The sequence below is a fragment of the Nanorana parkeri genome, unplaced genomic scaffold, assembly GCF_000935625.1.
Source record: "Nanorana parkeri isolate BGI_ZX_2015 unplaced genomic scaffold, ASM93562v1 scaffold846, whole genome shotgun sequence".
In the NCBI taxonomy this organism is placed as follows: domain Eukaryota; kingdom Metazoa; phylum Chordata; class Amphibia; order Anura; family Dicroglossidae; genus Nanorana; species Nanorana parkeri.
The window spans coordinates 42,304-69,472 of record NW_017307114.1 but is presented as its reverse complement, the minus strand read 5'-3'; the positions used below and the strand labels follow the sequence as shown (position 1 = coordinate 69,472).

Genomic DNA, 27,169 nt, shown 5'->3' with positions numbered 1-27,169 from the left:
AAAAAAAAAACACGACAAACTCTCAAAGGATCCCCTACTTCTCAGGTAGACGCATACTGTCACCCTCAGGAATCTTTTGACTTATAATGGTTTTGTATTTGTTATACATGTTTGATTGATTCCTTCTGTATGCCATACCTGTAAGGTAGGTTCGCTCTGTCTCCTTTGCTTGAGGATGTTTATAAACAAAAGAATTTTAAAAAAATTACAGAATGAATAAGTATTTCTAATCTCATTCTGCTTGCTGCCAGAAATTAAAGTTTTTTTTAAAGGTATGCGATATAATTATTGCAGTCCAATGTAAATATATGAAAAAAATGAATTCCAGCCATCAGAGTTTTATTTAAAAGAAAAGATACACAGACGCCTTATAAATAAAGTGTGTTATTTTTCTCTGGAAATGACATTCATATGTAATTTATGAAGCATTTTAGGGGGAACAACATCTTGTCACCCACACAGCCATAACTGAAAAGAATGTCATACTCAAAAGAAAAACACACACACACACACACACTATAGTCCAGGGCTGGACAAATCCCAGGAAAGCTGCATATTTAAAATGATCTAAAAACAACTTATGAAAGCTAACTTTAGAACTTTAGTATTCAATAAGCTAAAGCCGATATGGGATGTAAGTGACTATCTAGATTTACTTTAAGTAGACTTTCTGACATTATGTAGCAGCATTGAAAGATGGAATACAATTTCCTTGCTGCCTGCTACTCTTACATATTGTCTCGACTTTTTGCTTAAAAGGAGAATTATGGGGAAGAGTAAAATACACTCTGCCCCATAATTAGAGCGGGTGTGTGACACTGAAGCTGACACGTCGGCTCTATAGTTCTCTCTGCAGGGGGAAGATCAGGAAATGAGCGATCTGTGATATGTAATCGCTCATTTCTAGATCTTCTACCTGCAGATAGTGGTGACGGTCAGTCACCACTCCCCACAGGAATTACCCCCTCCCCTCTCCATTCCTCCAGCGCTGACTGGATGGATGGATGGATGGAGGAGGGGGTAGGCACAGCTGGCTGTCAATTAGCCAGCGGGGTGGATCCCGACAATATTGTCAAGATCCATCCAAACCTCAGCACAGCTCTGCGTTGTCAGCATTGTCCGCCCTATGCTCAGTTTTGGGTCACTGGAGGACAGCACAGCTCTGTGCTGTCAGCATTGCCTGCTATATGCTAAGTTTTGGGTCACAGGAGGACATATACTCAAGAGTTGGGCCATAGTTCTCTTTTAGGGCCTGTTCACATGAGTTTCAGGTCCGGATCTGCAGACACGGTGCTACTGATGCAGTGCGTTTTGGACGCGTTTTTAATGCGTTCCAGTTTTGCTGGAGTGGGGCTGTTAGTATGTTAGCTGCAGTGCGTTTGACGCGTTTGCGTTTCCTGACCGTACAAAATGTGACATGCAGTATTTTTCTGTCGTAACCTGAACGGACTGCTCACGTGAGAACTGTAGCCCATAAAACACATAGGGATACATTGGGATGCATTTTGAGTGCAGGAGCGTACGGATCAGGTCAGCACACAAAACGAACGTCGTGTGAACAGGCACTTAAAGTCTAAGGCTACACTCACAAGGAGAAAGAGGCCCATAAAGTGTGAAAAATGCATGTGTTAATGCAGCCAGGAGTCACAGGTGGTTGCGTACAGCTGCAGGCAGCATCCTATACAAACTCACAGGTGGACATACATCATGGCTGTACACATATCTGAACATTTACATGCATACAGTACTGGACAAATGGCCCTAGACACCAACTGTCTGAATCCACAGCTGCTCATCTATCCTGGTATACATGTAACTGCTCAGATGTGCAGTTAAATGCTTATAGCCGCAACAGCTGTCAGCCTGTCATAGATTTGTACAGGTTTCTGCCCACGACTGTACTTAAACGCCTGTGACTTTCCAGCCGCATAAATCGCTTTGTTAACACTGTACAAGCCTCTGCACCCATGTGAATAAGGCCAAAAAAAACAAAAAACAGTTATTGGTACATAAGAAGCGGGCATATTTATAAAGCAGTGAAAGTAGCTTTCACCAAAGATTTAGTAGTGGTAAATCAATTACTGTCATTTTAAAACACATGAACCCGGAACACTCACTTGCAGTGAATTTCTGGTAAATTTCAGATTCACTGCTTTATAAATATGCCGCTAATTGTTTATTGCCTGTATTTTTTCCACATAAATTAAACATACACACAATGCTGTGATGGGCAACATACAAGTGAAAAGTGCAGTAATCCATAGCAACGAAACAGATTTTAGTTTCCTGCAGTCAATAACATACTGTACATCTGGTTCACTGTTGTAGGTAACTGCCTTTTGAACATATTGCTTTGAATAAAATGCTTGACATTAACACATTGCTTGGGCAATTCAATACTCAGGTTTTCTGCAAAATAATAAAAGACAAAAAAAAAAAACATACAAATTCTGCTTGCGTACACTTTTGATATTTTACACCTGCTTTATTGCAAGGCTAGAAATTAAGAGAACACTGTAGTGTTAGGACAGAGCATGCAGTCTGGAAGAGCAATTTTACCGGGGCACACAGCTGCAATCTTGTCACACGAGAGTTTCCGAAAGAATTATGATTATTTATTTGCTGCTACTGGATTAAAATCCGTGTAGCCCAATCTACCAAACAGATTTTTCTTTTGTACATTTAAAAGACTTTTTCTAGCAGCCATATCCTACAATTAATACAGGACCTTTTAACTTCAAAAACATAATTCAAAATAATAGGGGGTTCCCACATCCAGGGACAAAGTACACATTTCTTTGTTGTTCAGGTAAATACAGGTTGGCAGGAGTCTTATCTATTAAAGTCAAAAACTTTTTTCCCTCCCCCCCAATGTTAACGTCAGCACTTACCTTAAATGATGTCTTAATTCGATCTTCTTTCATGATGTTTTCATCTGTCCCTCCAGCGGTGCGGCGGCTCTCCGATCCAGCGCTGACTCTTCTGTGCTTGCTGGCACTTCCGGTCCCAAGGTGTCTTCATGCGGGTGTATGCGTCCATTGACTTGCCTTGCGTCTCTCGGCCGAAAATCCGAACTGCGCATGCGCCCGCCCCAGGATGCTTTGTGGCCGCACGAGCAGTTTCGGATTCTCGGGCGGGAGCGCGCGGCGAAGAGCGCGCGGCAGCACAGTGGCGTAGAGGTTAGCGCTTCTGCCTTGCAGCACTGGGGGTCCCCGGTTCGAATCCCAGCCGGGTCACTATCTGCAAGGAGTTTGCGTGGGTTTCCTCTGGGTACTCCGGTTTCCTCCCACACTCCAAAGACATGCTGGTAGGTTATTTGGCTCCTCTCTACAGTTGGCCCTGTATGTGAGATAGGGACCTTAGATTGTAAGCTCCTAGAGGGTAGGGACTGATGTGAATGTGCAACTATGTAAAGTGCTGCGTAAATTGTCGGCGCAATATAAATACCTGTAATAAATAAACCGCTGTTAAAGTGTTTTTTTTTGTTTGGTTTTTACTTTTTGCATATATCAACTGCTTGCTAGTAGTAGATATATGCAAAAAAAAAAAAACCCAGAGGGTTTAGAAACCCTTTAAGAGGCCTCCCAGTACCAGTGGATAGTCAGTTCTGAGGCTGCTAAAATACTTTATACTTCTCAGCCTTTTTACGCGATATTCTACCATGCTTCTGAACCTTAACCTACAACCAGGATATGGACATTTAAGTATTTATTTATTCTAGACAAGCAGTAGAAAAGCTTTAAAAAACAGTGCCCTCACTCTGTAGCTAAAAGCATGGTGGAGCAATTCAGCCTCAAAGTTCACAGCAGAAGCACTGAAGAGGATCATTACTCTCAGCAGCTCAGCTTATCCTGATCCCCCTCCCAGCAGAGACTCAGCAGCCTTCCAAACTTCTAATCTCGAATGCAAATACACAGCAGGTACTCTGGGAGGGGAACAGGGCAAGTGCCTTAAGCTACAAAAGGTCATCGAGGACTTGTTTTAAGTTCATCTATTGCTTGTCAAGAGTATGTAAATACTAATTGTTCATGGCCTAGCCAAAGTTTCACTTTAACATACATTTTTCACTTAGTGTAAAAACAAAAAAAACTTTGGTTTCAAAAAAGTAAAATTTCCTTGACAAAACTACATACAATGGTAGAATAGAAATGTACTCAAATTAAATGACAAATAAATAAGAACAAAAAAACACAGAAAACATTTATAGATATCTGTAAAATATATCAATAAAAACGATATGTGCTACATTGCAATTAAATTGTACTGACAGCGATACTGTATACTGATATCTAATCTTATCAATTGATCAGTTTACCCAAGAATGATTTTTCCGCCTTGGGTATGCTTTGAAGGTCCACCACTAGCATCCTAAACCAGTCAATACTCCACACTAGGTTCAGCAGTATGCCACAGACATTATATAGGGTCACAATCTGCCCCAGAAATGTAATTTACATTTCAATATGGAAAAAGCAAATGGGAACCAAAGATGCTGTGCACTGCAGCAGGAGTAGTGAAACTCCAAGGCTATACACTGAGCTAATTCGAAATCGTGATAAACCAGCCAAAATTCACTCATTGGATGGCCCTGTCTGCTGACTGCCACCCGACATCCTTTGATTCAAAAATCAAAGCAGCTGGGTGGAAAATTGTTGGCTGAACAGCACCTGATTCCAATCAGATGCAGGCACCAATGTGCCTGACATAGCTGCCTGTCAAAACACAATAGCCGTAGTGGGTGATTCCTCTGTCCACGCCAATTAGCATGGATTGAGGGATCTGTTAATTTTTTTCCATTCAGCCCGAAAACTGATTGAAAATAAATCTAAACAGTGTATAGAAATAGAGGTGCACCAAAATGAAAATTTCAAAACCGAAATAAAATGTTTTTATTTTAACTTTTTCAAATATTTTATTTTTTATAAACTTTAAATTTGTTTATATTTTATTCATTTATCAAATATTTTTATTTAACTTTACTTTTAGGGGCTTTGGGGAAATATTAGAGGCCTAAACAGACCCCTGATATTTCCCTTTTAAGAGTCCTCAATCTTTTTTTCTGCAGCTCCAGTTATAAATGAACAGGAATCCTCTATACTGGGTGTTCCGGTGTATTCATGAGGACAGAGTATGTTTACTATAACCACAATCATAAATGAACAGGAGGGGATGTAGATCACTTCCCATTCATTCATAATTGAGGATATAGTAACCATACTATGTCCTCAATTATATACACTCAGTGATCACTGAGTGTTTGCACTCGCCCTCCTTTCTGACACGCCGTCACAGGAGGCTGTCCAAAGGAGGAGCGGTGAAGGGAGGAGAGCTCAGCCTCCTGTGACAGTTTCTCTCCTCCCCGCTGGGACACAGAGTAGCACCCAGCGGGGAGGAGAGAAGGAACGGATGCACCACGGTATCGGCCAGAAAATTGCACCTTCGGCATTATGCCAAAAGTGCCATTTTCGGCCGATATGTTTCGGCGGACGATATATCGGTGCAGCCCTAATTAAAAAAAACATGACTGGAAGACTAGGAACCATGAGAGTGGGAGATGCCAAAATAGAATTCAGTGCATAATTTAGCCCACCAATTTCACCCAAATAAAATGCAAGTTTGGTAGAATATTAACATAGCATGTAAGGTAGCTTTTGTTTTAACACCTTCATGACTGAGGCCTTTTTTTCATTTTTTGTACCCATGTTATATTCCACATTTTAGGCCTGAAAATTACTTAAAACCCCCCAACATTATATATTTTCTGAATGCCAAGACCCTATAGAATAAAATGGTTGTAGTTGCAAATTTTTATGTTGCGCAATATTAGCGCAACCACAATATTTAGTGAAAAATTAAATTAAATGCCCCAAAACACAACAAAATACCAATTTTTTTAATGAAATATAAAAGATGAGGTTACAACGAGTAAAACGATACCCAACATGCCCAGGTTACAAATTGCGTGCATCCGTAAAACGGCGAAAAACCACAGTACCCCAAAAAGTTCATAGAAGACGCTTTAAAAGCTTTAAAAAGCCCCCACAGGTCATCAATTTAGAGATACCCCAAAATTTACTTTGACTGCTATCACATGGGGGGGGCTTACAAGCGGCGCAGAAGCGATCTGGCGACAGGTAAGTCGCCAGGATCGCTTCTGTTGTAAAGCTGACAGTCGGTTCTACAAAAGTCACCGGGAGTCTGTTTAAACAGCCCCGATGCTGGCGACGTACACTGTACATCATCAGTCACGAAGGGGTTAAAGAAGAACTCCGGGCACAATTTTTATTAACCGTTGCAGTGGGGCTAACCCCGCATTGCAATGGCTAACTGTTCGCTTCTGCCTAGGGTTAGAAAAAAAAAAAAAAAAAAAAAGTTATACTCACCTGATCCTCAAGAGTCAGCCAGCTCTTAGACCTGTCCCTGGAGTGTTTCCCCCCTTCGCTGCAGCAGGGCTTGTGAGTCATCACGTCCTATACACTGTGTAGCATGTGAGCATACCAAGGGATATACCTTCGCTGAAGCAGAAGAGGAGACAGGCTGGGTGAGTAAAACTTTTTATATACTTTTTTTTTTTTACCCTGGGAAGCCCCATTGCAAGGGTTAAAAATATTTGCGCCCGGAGTTCTACTTTAAATGTATTTTACGGTAAAAAGAGATTTGCTCACAAAGAGCTATCAGTACGGTAATAACAACAACATGATAGAGCCAAGGAGAGGCGTTTAGAAAATACAGAGACCAATACCAGTGAAATACTAACATGTGCACTAATCATTTCCTGTATTGATTACTTGAACCGTCTATGGATTGCCTTTCCATTATTAACCAAAGGGTGGCTCGAGTCCAGGCTGAAGGCACCTGGCTAATTGATTTTCCATACAAACTGACTAATGCTACATTTTCTGCCAGTCACTAGAATGGCTGCTGGTTTACTTCAACATACGGTTTATAATGTTGCCTCTTCCCTACAAATATATACTAAGTATATCACAGCTTGCTTTATGCTTTTCCTAGTCCTTATTAATTCCAGTGTGCCTACACTACAACCTCAATGAATGAAAGAAAATTATTATCAAATATTATACAGGATTTATAGAACACCAACAGCTTATGAAGCACTTGCCAATATAAAAAGGGGCAGTAAAGTTATAATACAATGCAAGTCAAAATGGTTAGAAGGACCCTGTACGTGAGAGCTTACAATCCATCAATAAAATAAACCCCGTCATCAAGCCACCGCGCAGCCAGGTCAGCTCACGACCGAAGTCGTCTTCCAGCAGCGAGTGGCAGGGTTAACGCGTTTCTAGGGCACGTCCCAGAAAGAAGGTTCTGAGGAAGGGGGCGTGCCCCAGAAACGCATTAACCCAAGATAGCCTCCTTTGAGGGGAACCATTGAATACGCTTGTGTCACTTTTCTCTTGTGAGTACATTACCATTTTTTAAAAGCAAATAAACGATCCTTCACATGGAGTGGACGCTCTCCTTTTTTGTCATTCTATAAATGTTACGTTTCCCTGCCTTGTGGAGCTGCCCCAGTGTGATCAGATGGAATCAATTGAGGAGGGCTCGCTGTGATTCATTTGCGCCGGAAAGATTTTGAATTTAAAAGTAATGTGCGCATGTGCAGAATTACCCATCTAGGCAGAGGTGTTCAGGGAATATGAAGCTAGCTTAACAAAACAAGGATGGAGCCAACATTGACGAGGAACTAAAGTGTAGAAGCTGTGCCCAAAGAAAGGCAGGCAGATGGCAAAGGACCAGTCACCGGTATTGTCTGTGGTCTCCCTGCAGCTTATTTTTTCTCCATTACTGACTTACCATGACTTGTGCGGTTAGTGGCAGAGCTTTTGCTTCCCTTATGTCAGAGCCTCCAGTAAGGAGAATAGTGAGTAGTATAGTAGCGACATCACCAAATCTCACTCCAAACCTGCTAAGACTAAATAGGTAGAAACACAACGACTTAAAGTGAAACTTTACCTCCAAAGTAAAAATTTGCAGTCAGGCAAGACGTTTTATTACAGAATTGGCATACTATGCTTGTGCAGCCCAGTGTCCAATCTCAGCATCTGCCAAAATGAATGAACTCCCACACACGTGAACTCCCACATCCTGGCAATTTAAGGTGGCCGATAATCCTGATACTGGAAGAAGGTCAGGCGAAGAGGACATCCGCAAAGGAGTTTGCGGATGTCATATTGCAGAATGGCAGGTGAGGGATAGTTCTGCTATAATCCTAAACTTCAGATATACAGCTTTGAGACTGTAGGAATAGAAGTGCCTAGACATCCTCACACACCAGGAAATGCAGTTATTTTTGGGGAATGCCAGACAAGAGGTACATTTTGAGGATACTACTTAAGGCACAACTGACATTTCCTCTTCACTGTTAAGAGTTCAGTTAATTAGGTTACTAAGAGCATATCTTTTAATCTGCACGGGTGTAAAATTTTTCTTGGGTCCAGTTCTGCTAGATCAGTGGTTCTCAACCTTTCTAGGGCCGGGACCCCTTGGTAACATTTGCCAAGTTGTGGTGACGCCCAACGGTAAAATTTAGGGATGATGCGGCTGCTTTAGCGACATCTGGCGGCGTGGTGTGAGAACTGACACTGCTCCGCTGGGAGAGTGCTGAGGACTCACCTAGCACAGCAGAAATCACACAGCGACCCACAGGTTGAGAACCACTGGCGTACGCCGTCAGAATAAAAAAAACCACCATAGTAATGCATAGCTAATGGGCGACCCCTGGCAAATCGTGATTCGACCCCCGAGGGGGTCGCGACCCACAGGTTGAGAACCGCTGCGCTAGATGGAGATAACCTCAGAACACTTTAAACACTTTAAAGAAAAAGTAGAGTGTATTTACAGTCAACATATAATATCTTTGTATTATTATAGTACTGATTACCATAAAAGTAGCTTTTGATGCAACTTTCACATTCTTACAGGCCTGCGCTTCCATGTTTGTGTTATTGTACTAAAAACAGTGATTAGTAGAGCAGCCACTAGAGTAAGCAAACACTTAAATTGCAAATCACTGTGCTTACTTTCTGTTGAGATAAGATATTGGCAAGGCTAGAAGTGCATTTTTTTCAATCAATAAGCTGACTAATAGACTTGCATTGTGAGGAGAGGCAGCACATCTGCAAAGCAGGAAACAGTCTGTATAGGTTTTGAGCAAAAATGGCTGCCCCCATGTACCTATATAAATCACAAACCACACACAGGATTAGGATTTTTAAAATCATTAATGCACATTGATAATCAAATAAAGCTTGTTTACAAATGTATATCTTAATAGTTGAAAAGACTATATATTCGCTTTAAGAAGTGAAAGAGATATGTAAAATAACACTTTAAGAGCCAGGCTCTATTTTTATATTTGATGACTAGCAAACACATGCCTGTTCCTTTAACTAGGTAATTCGACATAGTGGAATTACCATAAATAGCAAATTCACAAAACAAATCACGTACAGAAGTAGTAAACACAACAGTGGGGGAGTTAATGAGATTTCGGCACAAGCATGAAATGTTAGTAAATATGGGAGGGACAACTAACAAATATGTACATTTGTACAAGTGTGTCATTGGTTCTCATTTTGACTTATTGCAGATACCACTTGTGATGGGTCTGTTGTACAGACCACAAAAAAATTAGAAGGAAGCACAGCAGGAAATGGGGCCATAGGCAACATGTTTGAGGGATCAATTCTAGAGATCACAAAAAATAACACTTTAGATAGACAAGGGAGGAGTGACTTGTAAAATATATTGATTTAAAGCTGAATTCTGGGGATGAAAACCCATGAAGACGATGTTTTCTCTATTATTTTATTGTTGTTCCTGTACAAAGTGCACGCAGCACTTTCTAGGTGGTGTATATGCCAAGATAGTATGGTCGACAGCACCCGCACCCCTTTCCCCCACCACTGTTCGACCACGCAGGTAACAAGGAAACAAATACAAAATAAGCCTTGATTGACGGCACTCATCTCCAGCACCATGCATTTGCCAAAGACAAGCACAAGTCACTAGAGATTCAGTGGGAGGGGGTGTGTCAGCTAACGTCTTTCCAACATACAGGGAGCATTGGCAGCTTAGCTCTGCCGGAGTAAGAGAGACATATTTATGGACCAGTATCCTATTTTCTTACTAGCCAGAGTTCTTCTTTAACCCCTGAAGCTGAACTCCAGGTAAGAAAAACCCTAGCCCTCCTCAGCTGCTCATTTTGCCTAGGGAATGATGAAAAAGGTAATATAGTTGCTTCACTCCCTTGGCAGTCTGCACTCACCACCCTCAGTTTCCTCCAATACAATTTACAACTGCTGGTCCTGCATTGTGCGGGATGATGTCAGAGATCTGTGACCGGTCAGGCAGCAAAGGAAAGAGGCTTTGGGGGACTGGTCTCACAGAGTAGGAAGCCTGCAGGAGCAAGCAATAATTAAGTATATCATCTTATGCATCACCCCTAAGCAAAACAAGCAGTCAACCATTGTAGAGGGTTCCCCAGAGTTCAGCTTTAAGATTCAGATTATCAAGCCAAGGGCGTATGCCAAAGTTGACTGTACCGGAGAAGTAATGATTAGGCAAATGATACATTTTAGTTCAGCAATATGCTGAAATCTAACGTAAATGTGCAATGTCTTTGTAAAACACATGTTAGAGCACATCATGCTGTACACATCTAAAATCAAACAGAGGTGACATTTAGTGTGCCATGAAAGACACTGCCCCCATGTTGCTGAGACACGTGCACAGATAGTAGCACAATACTTTGCTGAGAACTGCACAAACACACTGACTAGGAAATGTAAAAAAAAAAAATAAATATCACTCAAATTATAGTCATCTTCAGGCTGACTTCCACATTTCTCATTCATGGAAAAAATGGGCCCTGCTCACATCTGCACTTTTAAGGATCTGTGCATTGTAGGCGGCATGTTTTATATAAATTACCAATGAACTCTATGTGAAGGGTATTTTACTACAAACCACACCAAAGATACAGCAAGAAGAACGTTTTCTAATGCACCACATCCATAAAGCATGTTAAATGCGCAAATGTGAATACAGTCTTATGATCACTGGAAAGAAGTGTGCCCAAGCACAGACACACATAGGTGTGCCCCAGACACACATACAATTTGAAATAGAGTACAGTTACAGGCAGCATAGAGCCAAAGAAATGACTCAAGCATGAAGCTTGGTAAGCAAAATATACAGCAAAAGCCAGAAAATATAGTGTGGTGGGAGGCGATGCCTGGCCACAGGCTGTCAGGTCAACCACAAGCCTCAACACCACACAATAAATGCTGCAGAGTGGCGCTGTGGGATTTGTTGTGTACATCTGAAAAGTGCAGACGGTGACTAAATAATTCAGAAGTCCACTTCTCTTGCAGACGGTCACAACACTCTACATTTCCTCCAAGGTAATCTAGAGCAGCGGTCGTCAACCGTTAATCCCCGAGAAAATTTTGGTGGCCCCCAGGCCCCTCTGATGCCGTGTAGGCTGGGCCGTCATTGAAGCGGCACGGAGGCTTCGCGGCTGCCTCTCACTGACTCAAGCAGCGGCTGTCACAAGGAATGTGTAGTACAGTACAGTGTGGGCTCTGTATGAGGTGGGGCATCTGGTCAGTACCCAGACTGAGCAGACTGCGGGACATAGAAAAGTGGGGAGAAGCCAGGTAATAGTGGCCCAGGGGGAAGGGGAGGCACGGGGCAGTGCTGAAGCTAATGGGGCATGTGCCCTGGGCGCCGCCGGCAGGGCCAGTGGCAGATTCAATAGGGGGGAAACAATTAATATTCTTACTGGGGCGGGCGGCACCGCTCCCTCCACCAGCACTGCCACTCCTGCAGGCACACCCGATGTATGTATGTATGTATGTATGTATGTATGTGGTTTTGTTTCCTCATATATAAATATAGTTGTATGTATGTATGTATGTATGTATGTATGTATGTATGTGGTTTTGTTTCCTCATATATAAATATAGTCTCATATCTATCCATCCATCTATCTGCGCACACACATCACACATATATTTATATATGAGGAAACAAAAAATATGAGAATATATATATTTTTAAAAAAATTCATATTAGTGGTCCGTGAGATTTAAAATTATGAATTTAGTGGTCCATGAGGTTCAAAAGGTGGGTGACCGCTGATCCTGAGGATTAGGGATATCACAGAGTAGCACATGATTCGTTTATGTAGGCTAAAGAGAACAGACTTGTGTGTTTGGTGGGACACGCGCTCCACCCTTCCTCCCTTTGGTCTTCCCTCTAGAGCTGCAGCTAACGATTATTTTCAAAATCGATTAGTTAGCCGATTATTAAGTTCGATTAATCGGATAAACAATAAAATACATTTTAAAAAATGGCTCCAGTGATGGACTACTAGTTTGTATTGAGATTGCACCCCATCACAGGAGCAAGCTTGGAGCGGTAGACGTAAAAAAGAAAAGAAAAAAAATAGTGGCGTGCAATATAGTGAAAAGGAAAGTGTAAAATTATACAGCAATGAATGCAGAATTGCACCGACTATAGAGGACTACAAATCCCAGCAATAGTACATTATAGCTGGCGGTATTCTGCACTGTATAATGTACTGTTGCTGGGTTTTGTAGTCCTCTATAGCTGGTTGTATTCGGCATTGCACCACTGTATAATGTACTATTGCTGGGATTTGTTGTACTCCTCTACAGCTTGTGGTATTCCACATTGCGCTGTATAATGTATTATTGCTGGGATTTGTAGTCCTCTATACAGCTCAGTGCAGAATATCACCAGCTATATAGGAGTACAACAAATCCCAGCAATACATTATACATACAGTGTATAATGTATTGCTGGGATTTGTATTGCTCTATAGCTGATGGTACATTGCGCTGTATAACATACAGCACAATGTACCATCAGCTATAGAGGAATACAAATCCCAGCAATACATTATAGAGCACCATGTGTGGGAAAGTGCAGGCTTACCTGAGCAGTCTTCCAGCAACTTGCTTCTGAGATCGGGCCTGTCTATCGGCGGCTGTCATCCCCCCACACCTGCTCCTCCTTACTACATCTCCCCGCGTCCCTGTGCCGATCGTGGATGTGGGCGGGCGGTGAGTGTGAGGCGGGGAGGAGGTGCGGCGTGAAGAGCGTGGATGCGGGCGGGTCTGGCAGCGGCGAGCGTGAGGTGGGGAGGAGGTGCGGCGCGCAGCGTGTGGAGCTGTGAACAGGGCCAACTGATCGGAAGCCGATTAATCGATTATTGAAAAAGTTAACAACTTTTTCAATAATCGATTATAATCGATTATGTCGATTAGTTGTTGCAGCCCTACTTCCCTCACTTCAGAAATTGATCTCCCATACGGTTTACATATTTTGAATTAAAGCATATGTCAAGGCAACATCAAAACAAAAATATGCAGTACATCTAGCAATACCTAAATATTTGCCCATGTTTTATCTCTTTAAAAGCTCTGCAAGTTCAGAAAAATAACTGTTGATCTGCTAGAAATGCACTCGGCTTTTAAAAGGGACACTAAATTCAGGAGTTAAATCTTAAAAATACATTCAAATACATTAAAGTAGCTTAACTATTAAAGTGTTATTAAACCCTCCGGGTTTTTTTGCATATATCTACTGCTAGAAAGCAGTAGATATATGCAAAAAGTGTAAAAAAAAAAAAACGCTTAAAAAAGGGTTAATACTTAGGAGAGACACAAGGTAAGTCTATGAGCGCGTGCACCCGCATGCAGACACTGTGGGACAGGAAGCTCAGAGGAGTCATCACAGGATCAGAGACCCGCCGCAACGCTGGAGGGACAGATGAAAACGACAGGAAAGAAGATCGGATTAAGAAACACCATTTAAGATAAGTGCTGACATTAACATTTGGGGGGAGGGAAAAATTTCTTTGACTTTAATGTCACTTTAAAAAAATTCATCTTATTTGTGTATCACTCAGCTGTAGATCCTCAAATCATCTCTGAATTGGTGCGGACACTGTCCTTCCTTCTGGAGGGTGGCCACTCTCGTTACCCATGGTCCCTGTGTGTGTTGTAAAGTAGCCACCGCTCCAAGCTTACTCCTGGGATGCGCTACAGTCTCAGTAAAAATTAGTAAACGAAACGTGAGATTGTAGTCCATCACAGGAGTGAGCTTGGGGCAGCGGCTACTTTACAACACACACATGGGACATGGGGAACAAAAGTAGTCACTCTCTATAAAGAAGTGAAGTGCCGGCAGAACATAAACAGGGGTGTGGTACTGCCCAACGCCTGGGACATGCAGTTTCGGGCGAGTAGTTTTTTTTGCACATTTAGCCCTGCTTCGGACAAGCAGAGCTAAATGTACAGTGGGGAGCCGCCACTCGTTTAGTACAGAAGTGACCTGATCAGATCCCTTATCAAACAAGCAGCGATGGTTGTGTCGGCCCCCGCCGCCGTTTTCAGGGTCCCCGCTCTTCTAGGGGAACAGAGACCAAAAAATAAAATTAAAAAAAAATTAAAATCAGGAAGCCGTGCGGCAAGTAATGACCTGCCTCCTGGTTTTCCAATTGGCTGGGAAGCCGGCTCCATGTAGCTTGGCTGGAAAGCCAGCTTCCCAGTCAATCAGGTCATGCCGGCTGCCGGCTCGATGCCGATTGGCTGGGAAGCTGGTTTCCCGGCCAAACACAATCAAGCCGACCAAACAACATGGAGCCGGCTGCCCTGGCAATCAGGAAGCTGGTTGGCATGTCATTACCCGCTGCCTGGCTTCCAGATTACCCGGGAAGCCTGCTCCATGCAAGCGGAAGCACCGGTATTAGTATTGGTATTCAGTATCGGCAAAAACCGAAAGCAAAATATCGGTACTCGTACTTGATACCGAAAAAACGGTATTGGCGCATCCCTAGTTTTGATTAAAACAATTTTTTTGTATTGGGACAAGTAGATTGTCCTGAAGGACAAGTAGATTCGGCCCTTGCTTTAGTCCTTGGACAAGTAGTTTTTTTTTTATTTCCACAACCCTGCATAAAAGGACACTATACCTTATAAAAGCACTTACATCATGTACAACAACTACTACTAACATTTAGAGCTATGCAAGCCCAACACCCCCTTTAAAAAAATAAAAATAAAGCAGCTCTGGCTGCAATACTCACCTCCTCTTCACAGACTCATCGTTCCTGCATGTAGCTCCTCTACGGGGTTAAATGACACACATCATTCATCCCTCTTAAAGTGACACTAAACTCAGGAGTTAAACCTTATTAAAAAGGTACTTGAATGCAATTTATAAGAAAAATGGATCTTATTTGTGTATCACTCGGCTGTAGATCCTCAAATCATCTCTGAATTGGTGCTGACACCCGTCTTCCTTCTGGAGGGTGACTACTTTTGTTCCCCATGGTCACTGTGTGTGTGTTGTAAAGTGGCCACCGCTCCAAGCTCGCTCCCGTGATGGACTACAATCTCATGTTTAGTTTATTAAATTGTATTGAGATTGTAGTTCATTGTAGATTTGGGAATCTACAGCCAAGTGATACACAAATAAGATACATTTTTGTAGCCACCACTCTAAGCTCCTCCTGTGATGAACTACAATCTCACATTTAGTTAGTACTAGATTGTAGTCTATCAAAGGATAAGCAACACAGTGAGAATCAGTTGTGCTGCAGTACAATGAACATGCTGATAAGAGCAGAGTGATGCGCTCATTAGTGTGCTGCTTCTACTTTCACTGTCCAGTCACAGGGTTGGAGTGGGGAGGAGACCTTTGGGAAGGTTCAGATTAAATGAATTGGTATTAAAGTAAATGTTTCCACTTAGTAATTTCAAAAACTTACTGCCCCCTCCACAAATAATAAAAAGGTATGGTTTCATACTTCTGGGGCTGAGAGCTGCAGCTCTCTATCGTTTATCCACTCCTCTCGTCCGTTCATAGAAATGTCTTGTATTTTGCGAATGGTTCACAGAATACAAGACATTCTGTAAATGGACAAAGGGACGAATAAACAACAGTATGACTTCTGTGTATAAGAGCCATAGCTTTCATATTCACAGTTCCAGAAGTAAAGCACTTCTGGCACAGCAATCCCAAAAGTGGCACACACCTCATGTGAGGAAACCTTTTTTTTTTTCTTACACATGTTCCTCATGCACTTTAACTTATAACTAATGGCTCCTCTATGACAGTCTACACTAGTCCTAAAACAATTTAATATGAGCTGCACAAGCCTCATAACCAAAAAACTTCTTTACCTTCCCCAAGTATGCCAAATCCTCCATTTGTCTTCACATGTTCCCCCTCCCAAACACTGCAGCTCACAGTGGAAGTGGTATCAGCAAAAGAGGCAGTGCTGTCAATCCAAAAAGTAGTGGACAGGACTAGGTGTGGCTAGTTGCTGATTAACAAGCTACAATCTTGTTAATCATCAGTGACAATGGTCATACCTACATTACATCTGTAGTGCAAACAGGCACAGCCTACATGAGTGGCAACTCTGTTCTGAATTTAGGAGCAATGCAGCATCATTGCCATAGCATCACATGAAGCTGTGCTAGGTGGACTCCACTGGCAGACACAATGGTACTTGTGGGGCCTTCCAGAGGGACTGAGACAAAACTGTGAGTACAAATACCCTTACAATTAAGTGCTGCAGCACTTAAGGGAGGCCATAATTCTACTTTAAGCCAAGTTGTATGAACTGATAGCATATGCCATCAGCTATCTAGTCATACCAGTACTTTTATAACATACAGGTGAAACTCGGAAAATTAGAATATCGTGCAAAAGTTCATTTATTTCACTAATGCAACTTAGCCATCTACCAGGAGATTTTGGAGCACTTCATGCTTTCTTCCACAGACGAGGTCTATGGGGATGCTGACTTCATTTTCCAGCAGGTCTTGGCACCTGCCCACACTGCCAAACGTTTTCTGAGATTGTGGATCTGGGTTTTCATGAGCTGTAAGCCATAATCATCACAATGATGACAAATCACGGCTTGAACTATCTTGCTTTGCATGTAATGAGTCTATCTCATATATTAGTTTTACCTTTTAAGTTGCATTAGTGAAATAAATTAACTTTTGCACGATATTCTAATTTTTCGAGTTTCACCTGTACCTCTCCCAGATTTGCACTTTAGTGTGATAATTTAGGCCTTGTTCACACCAAGCGTGTTCCAGGAGCAGAGCAGTTACAGACCGGATCAAAACTGCGTCCAATGTATTCAAAATGGTATTTTAGGCTCTAGTTCACACCGCAGCGTTCAGTTCCAGAGCATGTAAAAAAAAAACTACAGCAAGCCCTATTTTACCTGCTCTGGAACGCATGCAAACGCCCTGGAACGCACTGAAAGCCCATTCGAATCTAAAAAAAAAAAAATTAACCAAAAAAACGCCCGGAACGCATCAAAAACGCGGCAAAAGGGGGCACATGCACGCGGCTGTCGATGTCGGACAGTGAGTGAGACAGCTCCGCAGTTCCCTCGGACAAACACCACATTAGCACGGAGATAACTACTCCCCAACAGCCGAAAACATCTCCAACGCCCTGCGAACAACCCACGGTATCGAGTCTATCGACCATATCTCAAACCAGACAGCGCAGACCGCAAAAACCCCAACAAACGGGAAAACCTATTGCAGAGGCTCTGGCTCGCGCCTCGGCCAAAATGGCGCGCCCCCCCCCCCCCTTCCACCTCACGCGCGGCACCTTCACAGACTGTTTCTGCCTCCAGCAGCGACTTGGAGGAAGAGGGACGAGATCGCTTCGGGCGATCACACGGCAATCTACTCCACCAGTTCGACGCCATGCTACAAAACGCGTTATAGGATGACCTCCAAACAAATCACGGACCGACTTCTGAAGAAAATCCAGGAAATAGGCCACCGCAAGGCAGCCCTGGAGGACAGGTGCAATGACATCTCGCACGATCAGGGGAAGGAGCTGGACACACTATGCAAAGACAACAAGATTCTCCTGTCTAAATTCGAGGACATCGAAAATAGGTCTCGCAGATCTAACCTACGCATTAGAGGCCTACCGGAACATATCACGGACCTGTTCGCCGCGGCCCTTGCTCTCTTCCAGGAACTGGCCCCGGACCTCCCCGCAGATCGTCTGGAGATAGACCGTGTCCATTGCACACTGACCTGCAGAAGAGCAGATGGCCCACCTCGCGACATACTGGTGAGACTTCACTTCTTCCGCTCCAAGGAATCACTGCTAACCGCACACAAACCTCTGGAAATTTCAAACATCTTCGGGAGTGAAACCCTTCCCATACTTACAGGACCACTACGCCCTCCCGCCCAGAGAGATTTTCCGATACCTCCAAATCAAAAGCTTTATTCAACACAGCGCACGTAACTGCCCCTCAACGGGCACCTTGAGCACATTTGAAAAAATATGTTGCGATAACCCTCACGCTCCGGGTACTATCTCCACCATATACTTGTCCCTCTTACTTCAGACTAGTCCACCACCCCCATCATACATAAAACATTGGGAAATGGACCTAGGGTCTCCTCTCGATGACGTCATGTGGCAAAATATCTGGGTGAACACAAAGTCCAGCTCTAGATGCTCCGGCATGCTGGAGATCAACTAGAAGGTATTGATGCGCTGGTACTTGTTACTCGAGAGGGTTGCCAAATTTAACCCAGCTACCACTCTGCTCTGTACCGGGGATGCCCTGAGCTGGGTACCTTCCTCCACACATGGCGGCAGTGCCCAACGGCCTCTACTTTTTGGGACAGAATCTTTTCTCTACTCTCATCGCTGCTACACAGGCCCGTCACTAAAGACCCCACATTCGCGTTACTGAACCACAAACCTGAGGGCCTCTCCAAAACAGCGTTTAAACTATCCCTCCACATCCTAGCAGCTGCGAAAAGACAAATAGCAAAATCATGGTTGACTAACAAACTGAGTGTCTCCAGTGTCAAGAGGCATGTCAACTGGATAATGTCCCATGAGAAGAGGACGGCCCAAAACGAACTCTCCATGCCCAAATTTGAGAGGATTTGGTTGTGCTGGTCAGAGGCAAATGCGTCATCTGACACACATCGTCAACTGCTCCTCCTATGATGGGGCACACGTAATAACCACCTGAGCGGTGACTGGTCTTTAGTGATCCACCTAACTCCCACTCTATTCTCTTCTTCCTCTTAATTCTCTCTCTCTCTCTCTCTCTCTCCTACCCCCTCCCCCCCCCTTTCCATTGCATCCTATCATAGCGATTTTGGGACGCATTGCAGCCCACCTTGATGGCGGGACCCCCCCTTGAACTTGCTAACGGGAAACCCCTTCTCTCCCCAGCAGGAAGCTGGACTCTAACCACTCCTCATTTGCCTATATCGTTTGCCATCCCAACAGCTATCCCCCCGAACGCAATCAAGGGACCCCATTTTTGGCCCATTTGATGTACCATCTTAGAGCTTTCTGATTAGCACCCAATACTCGATCAGTAATTTAGCAATAACTCTGTACTGCTATGCTCTATATGTGAACCTGTACAAAGTATGGTTTTATATGACTGTCACTCTTATGCTTTTCAATAAAAATTCAGATGACAAAAACGCGGCAAAAATGCGGCACAACCCACTGCACTGCGTGTGCAGAAACTCATGCAGATCTGGTATGCATTTGGTGTGAACAAGCCCTTAAAGGCAGGGCAGTAACATATTCAACTTTGCAAATAGTATTTATTAACCAGTGTGCTCACTTTAAAAAGTCTACAAACAGTGTGCCACATATTTAAAATGTTTGCAACTGACGAACATAGGCAAGTTCCTATTAAAAAAATCATTCTTGCACCTACCAAGAGGTTAAAAAAAAGTCAGTTCACCCACCATTTTTTACCCAACTAAAAATACAAAATTCAAATTAAAAAGTAATTTCTGTTATGGGGTGAAAGAATTAATGCAAAAGCACTGGTTGGAAAAGGGAACCAAATGTGTAAATATGTAGAATACATTTCTGGTGTATGCAATAATCAACTGACTCCTTTTTTGTGTTTGCATTACAGTAATCAAGAAAAAAAACAAAAAACTGCCCATCCTTTTACACGAGTCACTGATTGCCCCTATACAATATATACAGAGGGCACAACACCAGAAATACCAAACAAACTGGACAACCTATTACACCAGTACAGGAAAAAAGGATTGGCGTCACCCTTTAAATGTACATTCCAGTCACAATTGAAAAGTAAACCTCAATAGTCACACAGGAAGCAGAGCCCATGTATAAGTAGTTCTGTTCAACATCCAGACACTGTTTTAATGTACCAATCCACCCCATTATCTTTTGCGTTTAATTTGGTGATCCAGGAAAATACCTGCTGGAGATGCTAAACAACACTAACTTAAGATCTTTGCTGCCTCTCACATACAGAAATCCTGATAAAGAAAATGTTCATACTAAAAGTTTGTCACTGCCGGCAATGAGATTCAAACCTGCATTGCGAGTTTGAAAGTGACTGGTGACATGTGAAGTAGAGAGAACAATTTACACAGCATGGGCATCAAGGAAGAATACTCCTATTACCTTCCAAAATATCTTGTAAGGAGGTGTGTGCTTATACTGCAGGAAATTATACAGAATTTAGATTAAATTGAAATCAAGTGAACTTTCTGACTTTAAGTACAACTTATTTTTTTTTCTCATTCAGAAGCCAGCTGTATAATAAAAATAACAAATAAAAAGCAGCTTTTGCTGCAATACTCACCTTCAATCTGGGGCTGTCACCTACTGTAAAACTTTTTGGCCATTAGATGCTACCAGTTTTCCATGTTAAATGATGGCCAGCATCATTCAACCCACATCCTTTGAGCCCAGGCTGCCATGGTCCCATTCCCTGGGCTCACAAAATGACTGCCCTTGAAGGAATTCATCATTAGGAGAGTGCTGATCAATGAAGCAGTAAGGACCGCCCCGCGCCACCACTACAGGAGAAGATTCCTGGAAAAATAGGAATGCGTTTTCATTTTGTGCAAGGGTCTTAATGGGGGGGAGGGGAGTATTTTTGAAAACCTAGACTTAATTTTTTAACAGAACTATAGTGGTTACTAGAAAGAATAAGCAGCTCACTGATTAGTTAAACTTTCTGCCTGAAATTACTCAGTAACTGTTGAAATATGAAACATTCAATCAATCTTGAACTCTTGAAATTTGGGTGAAATTCTAATCCAAAATCTAATGATACTGGCCATGTTTTCTTTTTCCAGGGATTTAGCCTTAATGGTTGTTTCAGTTATCTCATAAGTACATACCCATTTTGGCGCAGGACATGTAGGCTTTTTGTGCTAATAAGTACGGGTTTTTATTGCTACTGAGTGATAAGAAGAAGGTTATGGGTTTCTTTACAGTTGGCCAAGGATTAGGGGGTTATTTTTTTTTTAAAGGAGAACTATGGGGTCAGTGTTTTTCCCCATAGTTCTCCTTAGGGTAACAGGAGGACACAAACTAGCGTCCTCCCGTTACCCTAAGCTCAGTATACCGCGAGCTACAGCTTGAGGTATACTGAGGCGCTGCAGCCGGAGCGGATCCCGACTTAGACGACGGGATCCGCCCAGCTGCGTGAGTGACAGCTGGCTCTGCCTATCTAGAGGCAGAGCCAGCTGTACCCGCCCCCTCCCCCGTCCGTTCCGCCAGTCAGCGCTGGCAGATCGGAGCGGGGAGAGGGGAATCCAGCCCCTCCCCCTGTCACGGCAGAGAGCCGTGACAGGATTGAGAGGTGAGCGAACCCGGTATGTGTTCGCTCACCTCCCGATCTACTGAGCCGACCTGTGACAGTCTCATTGTCACAGGTCGGCTAGAACTATGAGGTGAGTGAAAAGCACTCACCTCTAGAGCTGCAGCTAACGATTATTTTCAAAATCGATTAGTTAGCCGATTAAGTTCGATTAATCGGTTAATCAGATAAAAAAAATCAAATACATTTAAAAAAATGGCTCCAGTGATGGGACTACTAGTTTGTATTGAGATTGCACTCCATCACAGGAGCAAGCTTGGAGCGGTGGAAGTAAAAAAGAAAAAAGTGTGGGGTGCAATATAGTGAAATGAAAAGTGTAAAATTATACAGCAATGATGAAGAATGGCACCGGCTATAGAGGACTCCAAAACCTAGCAATAGTACATTATACAGCACAATGCAGAATACCACCAGCTATAAAGGAATACAACAAATCCCAGCAATAGTACATTATAGCTGGGGGTATTCTGCATTGCGCTGTATAATGTACTATTGCTGGGTTTTGTAGTCCTCTATAGCTAGTGGTATTCGGCATTGCACCACTGTATAATGTACTATTGCTGGGATTTGTTGTACTCCTCTGTAGCTGGTGGTATTGCACTGTATAATGTACTATTCCTTGATTTGTAGTCTTCTATACAGCACAAAGCAGAATACCACAAGCTATACAGGAATACAACAAATCCCAGCAATACATTATACATAGAGTGTATAATGTATTCCTGGGATTTGTATTCTTCTATAGCTGATGGTACATTGCTCTGTATAATATACAGTACAGCAGAATGTACCATCAGCTATAGGAGGAATACAAATCCCAGCAATACATTATAGAGCACCATGTGTGGGAAAGTGCAGGCTTACATGAGCAGTCTTCCAGCAACTTGTTTCTGAGATCGGTCCTGTCCCTTTAATTAATTTTTATTTTTGCCATATATCCTAGCGCAACTATTTTGGTTACCATCTACTCACCTCATAGTTCTCTTTTAAGGTTTCAAAGAGGGATAGACATATGGGTCACGGTTAGGATTAGCATTAATGTTAGGGGTTAACTGTGCTGTAAAGTGTGTACCTGCAGCAGTTTAAAGCAGACTTAAAACCTTGAAAAAGAAAATGCCTCCCACCCAGAGTGTGATCGCCCCCGCACTGGAACGCAAGGTACCGCGAATAAAGTGCGATTGCAAAAAGAATTGTGCATGCAGTTTTATACTGAAATAAACGTTATGTTCGGCCAGCTAATCGATTATGAAAAAATTCATTAGTTGCAGCCCTACCTTACACAGAACCTGGAGAGGCATTTTTTTCTTAGTTAAGGAACACTTTAAGCAAGAACAGAGACAATTCACTCCAGCTAGAGATCTGCTAATTAACTTTTAAATAAAATACATCCATTGCTTTTTTTTTTTTGTGGCATTCTATGTGAAAGCTAACTGCATCTAAAACTATTATTCCAGTTTTGGGTAGCTGCTAGCAAGTAGAATCACCTTCTGATTACTTGCATCTCTGAAACTCCAGTGACAAAATGTTTCATGCCTACTAGAATTTCCAGTATCACTGACATCATGGATTCCCTATAATGTTAAATAAAACATTTGGGGAAACCAGATACAAGAGGGTGACAAACTCGCGACAGCCTTACAGGCGGTGGCAGAAACACAAATTACTGCATGGAAATCTCACCATTGTAGGCTCCTGGAGATAAAGGAAACCAGTCGGCTATTCAAACCACCCACAAAATGTATTAAAAAAACACAAGATCTATAAAGTGGATCAAAATCAAGTAACATTTGTGTATGAATTGCTTGATGTGGAAATATATTTGATTACCTTGGACAATTATAATACATTAGTAATAATAACACACTACTAATATAAAACTTAATTTGGATGATGCTGCAGTCACACAATGAACATGATCTATAAAGCAACCAACTTGTGAAATGATGCTGAGGCACATGTACCAGAAGAGGTAACATTCATAAGCTAAAGAAATACCTGGGAAGCCACATTTACCTCTACCTAGAAAGCAGAGACCCAAACTACTTAGAAGAAATATCAGCATTGGTGTCTTGAAGAGATCAGTTTTAAGCAGATTAAGTGACGTGTTTCCTGTGTGTGGGGGAGGAGATTCCATCTCGTGATGCTGTCCTGGAAGACGTTATGGGAAAGAGGGATTTAGTCATAGGAGAACTATGGGGTCAGGGCTTTTCCCCATAGTTCTCCTAACGGTAATGGGAGGACACAAACTAGCGTCCTCCCGTCACCCAAAGCTCAGTATACCACAAGCTACAGCCCGCGGTATACTGAGACGCCGCTGTCGGGATCCCCCCGGCTGCGTGAGTGACAGCTGGCTCTGCGTATCTAGAGAGCCAGCTGTACCCGCCCCCTCCTCCGTCTGTTCCGCCAGTCAGCACTGGAGGATTGGACAGGGGAGGGGGGAATCCCTGCAGGGAGCTGTGACAGTCACGGCTCTCTGCAGGGAGAGGATCGAGAAGTGAGACAGAGCGACGCTATGCGTTTGCCAACTTCCCGACCTATTGAGCCGACCTGTGACAGTTTCATTGTCACAGGTCGGCTAGCACTATGAGGCGGAGTGATTTTCACTCGCCTCATAGTTTTCCTTTAACTGCTCACCTAGATTTGACATTTTAGAAAGAACAAGTCGAGGAGACAGCTCTGGAAAATATGAGGCCCTTAACCATCTTATGTTATGTTGATAAACTGAAGTTAATAAACTAAACATAAGTTTTCCACAACTACTTCCCACCACTTCCAAGTTGGAATATGTGCACATGGTGCAATATGGGTGTCCTGTCTCCACAACCTTTCTTTTTTTTGACTTTTGATGCAAGTCTGTTGTGTGATCATACTTCTGTTATTAACTATTATTCTACTATTTTAATTCTTGATGAAATTTTGTTTGTAAAAGTGAGTGCTTTCTGCAACCAAAAAACAAGAAAATATTTAATGCCATAGAAAACAAAAGTGGTGGAAAAGCACCCACCTAATATTCAACATGTTACTTTTCCTTTCTGTATGTTTTAAAGAACATATTAGGTGTCACTTGTTAGTGCATCCCTTTACAAGACATTTCTGTGTCCATGATATGTTTATTATGGATCTATTCATTCACTAACTATTCATTCAAAAAAAAAAACAGTTCCACTGCGCGGGTACGGAAGAGACAGAAAAAAGTAAACGTAACAATACTGTAGGTACACAGTAATATCTAAACTGACCCTCTATAGAGTCCTGCTTTCTACTAGAATAATGAGGAAGCTTAGGAGTTCAATTAACCAACTAAGATCTAAGCCCATTCAATGTCTATACAACCATGTAACAAACGCTGAAGGTTCTCATTCAGCTCTATGCTTGTAAATCAGCAGCATTATGGAGCTGTCCATTCAGCACCACACTGCAAGGCAGTCTGTCGTTATGGAGCTGTCCATTCAGCACCACACTGCAAGGCAGTCTGTCGTTATGGAGCTGTCCATTCAGCACCACACTGCAAGGCAACCAGTCTTTATGGAGCTAGACATCCAGTACCACGCTGGTCCTCATGGAGGTAGGTAGTCCTAATGGAGGTGTCCATTCAGGACCATGTTTTATGGTAGATAGTCCTAACGGAGATGTCCATTCAGGACTATGCTGCAAGGTAGCATAGTCTTGCTGTCCTAACTACCATGCTGCGCGGTAGTTAGCCCTAATGGAGATGTAAATTCAGGACCATGTGTTAGGGTAGATAGTCCTAATGGAGATGTCCATGCAGGACTATGCTGCAAGGTAGCCAGATCTACCTTACAGCATAGTTGTGAATAGACATTTCCATTAGGACAATCTACCATGCAGCATGGTACTGAATAGACAGCTCCATGAAGACTATCTACCTTGTATTGTGGTTCTGAATGGACAGCTCCATAAAGACTGGTAGCCTTGCAGCGTTGGCCTGAATGGAAGCTATTGGAGATGAAAGGACAGTATCAATGGAGCTGTCAATTCAGCACAATGCTGCAAGGAAGTCTTTATGGAGCGGTCTATTCAGGATCATGCTGCATGGAAGATGGTCCTAATGGAGATGTCCATTCAGGACCATGTTTCATGGTAGATAGTCTTTATGAAACTGTCCATTCGGCACCACTCTATTGTGCTGGCCAACTATACACAAGACAAAAGCTGGGGGGGGAAATTAGATGCTACATTAATTATTGCTTAATTTCAAAGATTAAACTTGAATGGTTGCTGTGGGCAACTACTCCCATTGTCTTTACAGCATTGTCTTTACACAGTCCTTGTGGGTTGGTTTCCCAGTTATGGGGATAACCTTTAAAATATGAAAAGCATTGAACAAGGACTGCACACTGACCACAAACGCTGCATGTGACTGACCATCCAATTCCTCGTGGTAAATTGCCTGTTACACTCAATCCCAAAATGACCACCTTGCCTCTTTTCTGGGTTAATACGAGGGACAGAAATACAACCTCTATGCAGTCTATACAGATCAAAAGGTGTACGTCGCTTTACTGCTCATTTAGGAAATGAAGTCACAAGCAAAAATAATTAAACCCTCACTGTAAAAATGCATGATGCAACCGGAGCAGAATGCAGCGACACGAGCAGCAGATTTTTCAGACCTTGCGTGCAACTTGTACAGCAGAATGTGATGTGTCTCAGGATGTGCCATGAGCCAGCCCGGGACACGAGTGCTTTTGCCAGTGAAGCTGTAATCGGCCGTCCCTATAAAATTCCTATGCACATCATGACATCCAGGCATCGGCATCCTAGACAGAATCAGGAACGCCGCTCTGCTTTATGCAAGCATTTTCATTGCAGAACATAAGGGCCACAGGCTTCAGAGGGAGGGAAAAAAAATGCTGCAGTATATAGGAGCAGGTTATATCCAACACACTAAGGCAGCTAGGAAAAGCCCTACACATAGTCACTGCAAAACTCAGCCTGAGCACCTCCAGCCAGCATTATTACTGATCACTACAACACAAGCGGATAATGTAATAATAGAACAGTGCAGAGCATGCAAGAATGTGACCACCTACCACACCCGCATTCCTCACACCCTCTGTACACAAAAAAGCTCCAAAGTCTTGCAGGATTGTCTCCCCGGCAGCACCTCCTTCCAGGATTTCATGGAGCTAATCAGACCCCCGTGCACATACAATGGAACGGGTGGCATGTAAGGGAGGGGCTGGGGATGGAAAGTGATGACACCTTGTGATTCTCTTTAGCCGCACTGATTGTGTTGGGGGTCACAATGTGAAGACCCCCCCTCCCCTTCCCTTCCCCAGGGCACTTAGTAGTAAGTTGCTGGCAGGTGGTGTATGGCATTGGCAGGTGTATGGCATTGGCAGGTGTATGTCTGGGAGAGGGCTAAAGGCTTCCACCCTTCTCAGGGATGGAAGGGTACGGGGG

The 27,169-nt window shown here is 42.9% G+C and overlaps 1 protein-coding gene across 1 annotated transcript in view; it reads right to left on the bottom strand.

Annotated features, from left to right (window-relative positions):
- The window catches only part of SCN8A (sodium voltage-gated channel alpha subunit 8), a 145,902-nt gene that overhangs the window by 118,154 nt on the left and 579 nt on the right, over window positions 1-27,169 (bottom strand). The gene's annotated exons all lie outside the window — the stretch shown is intronic.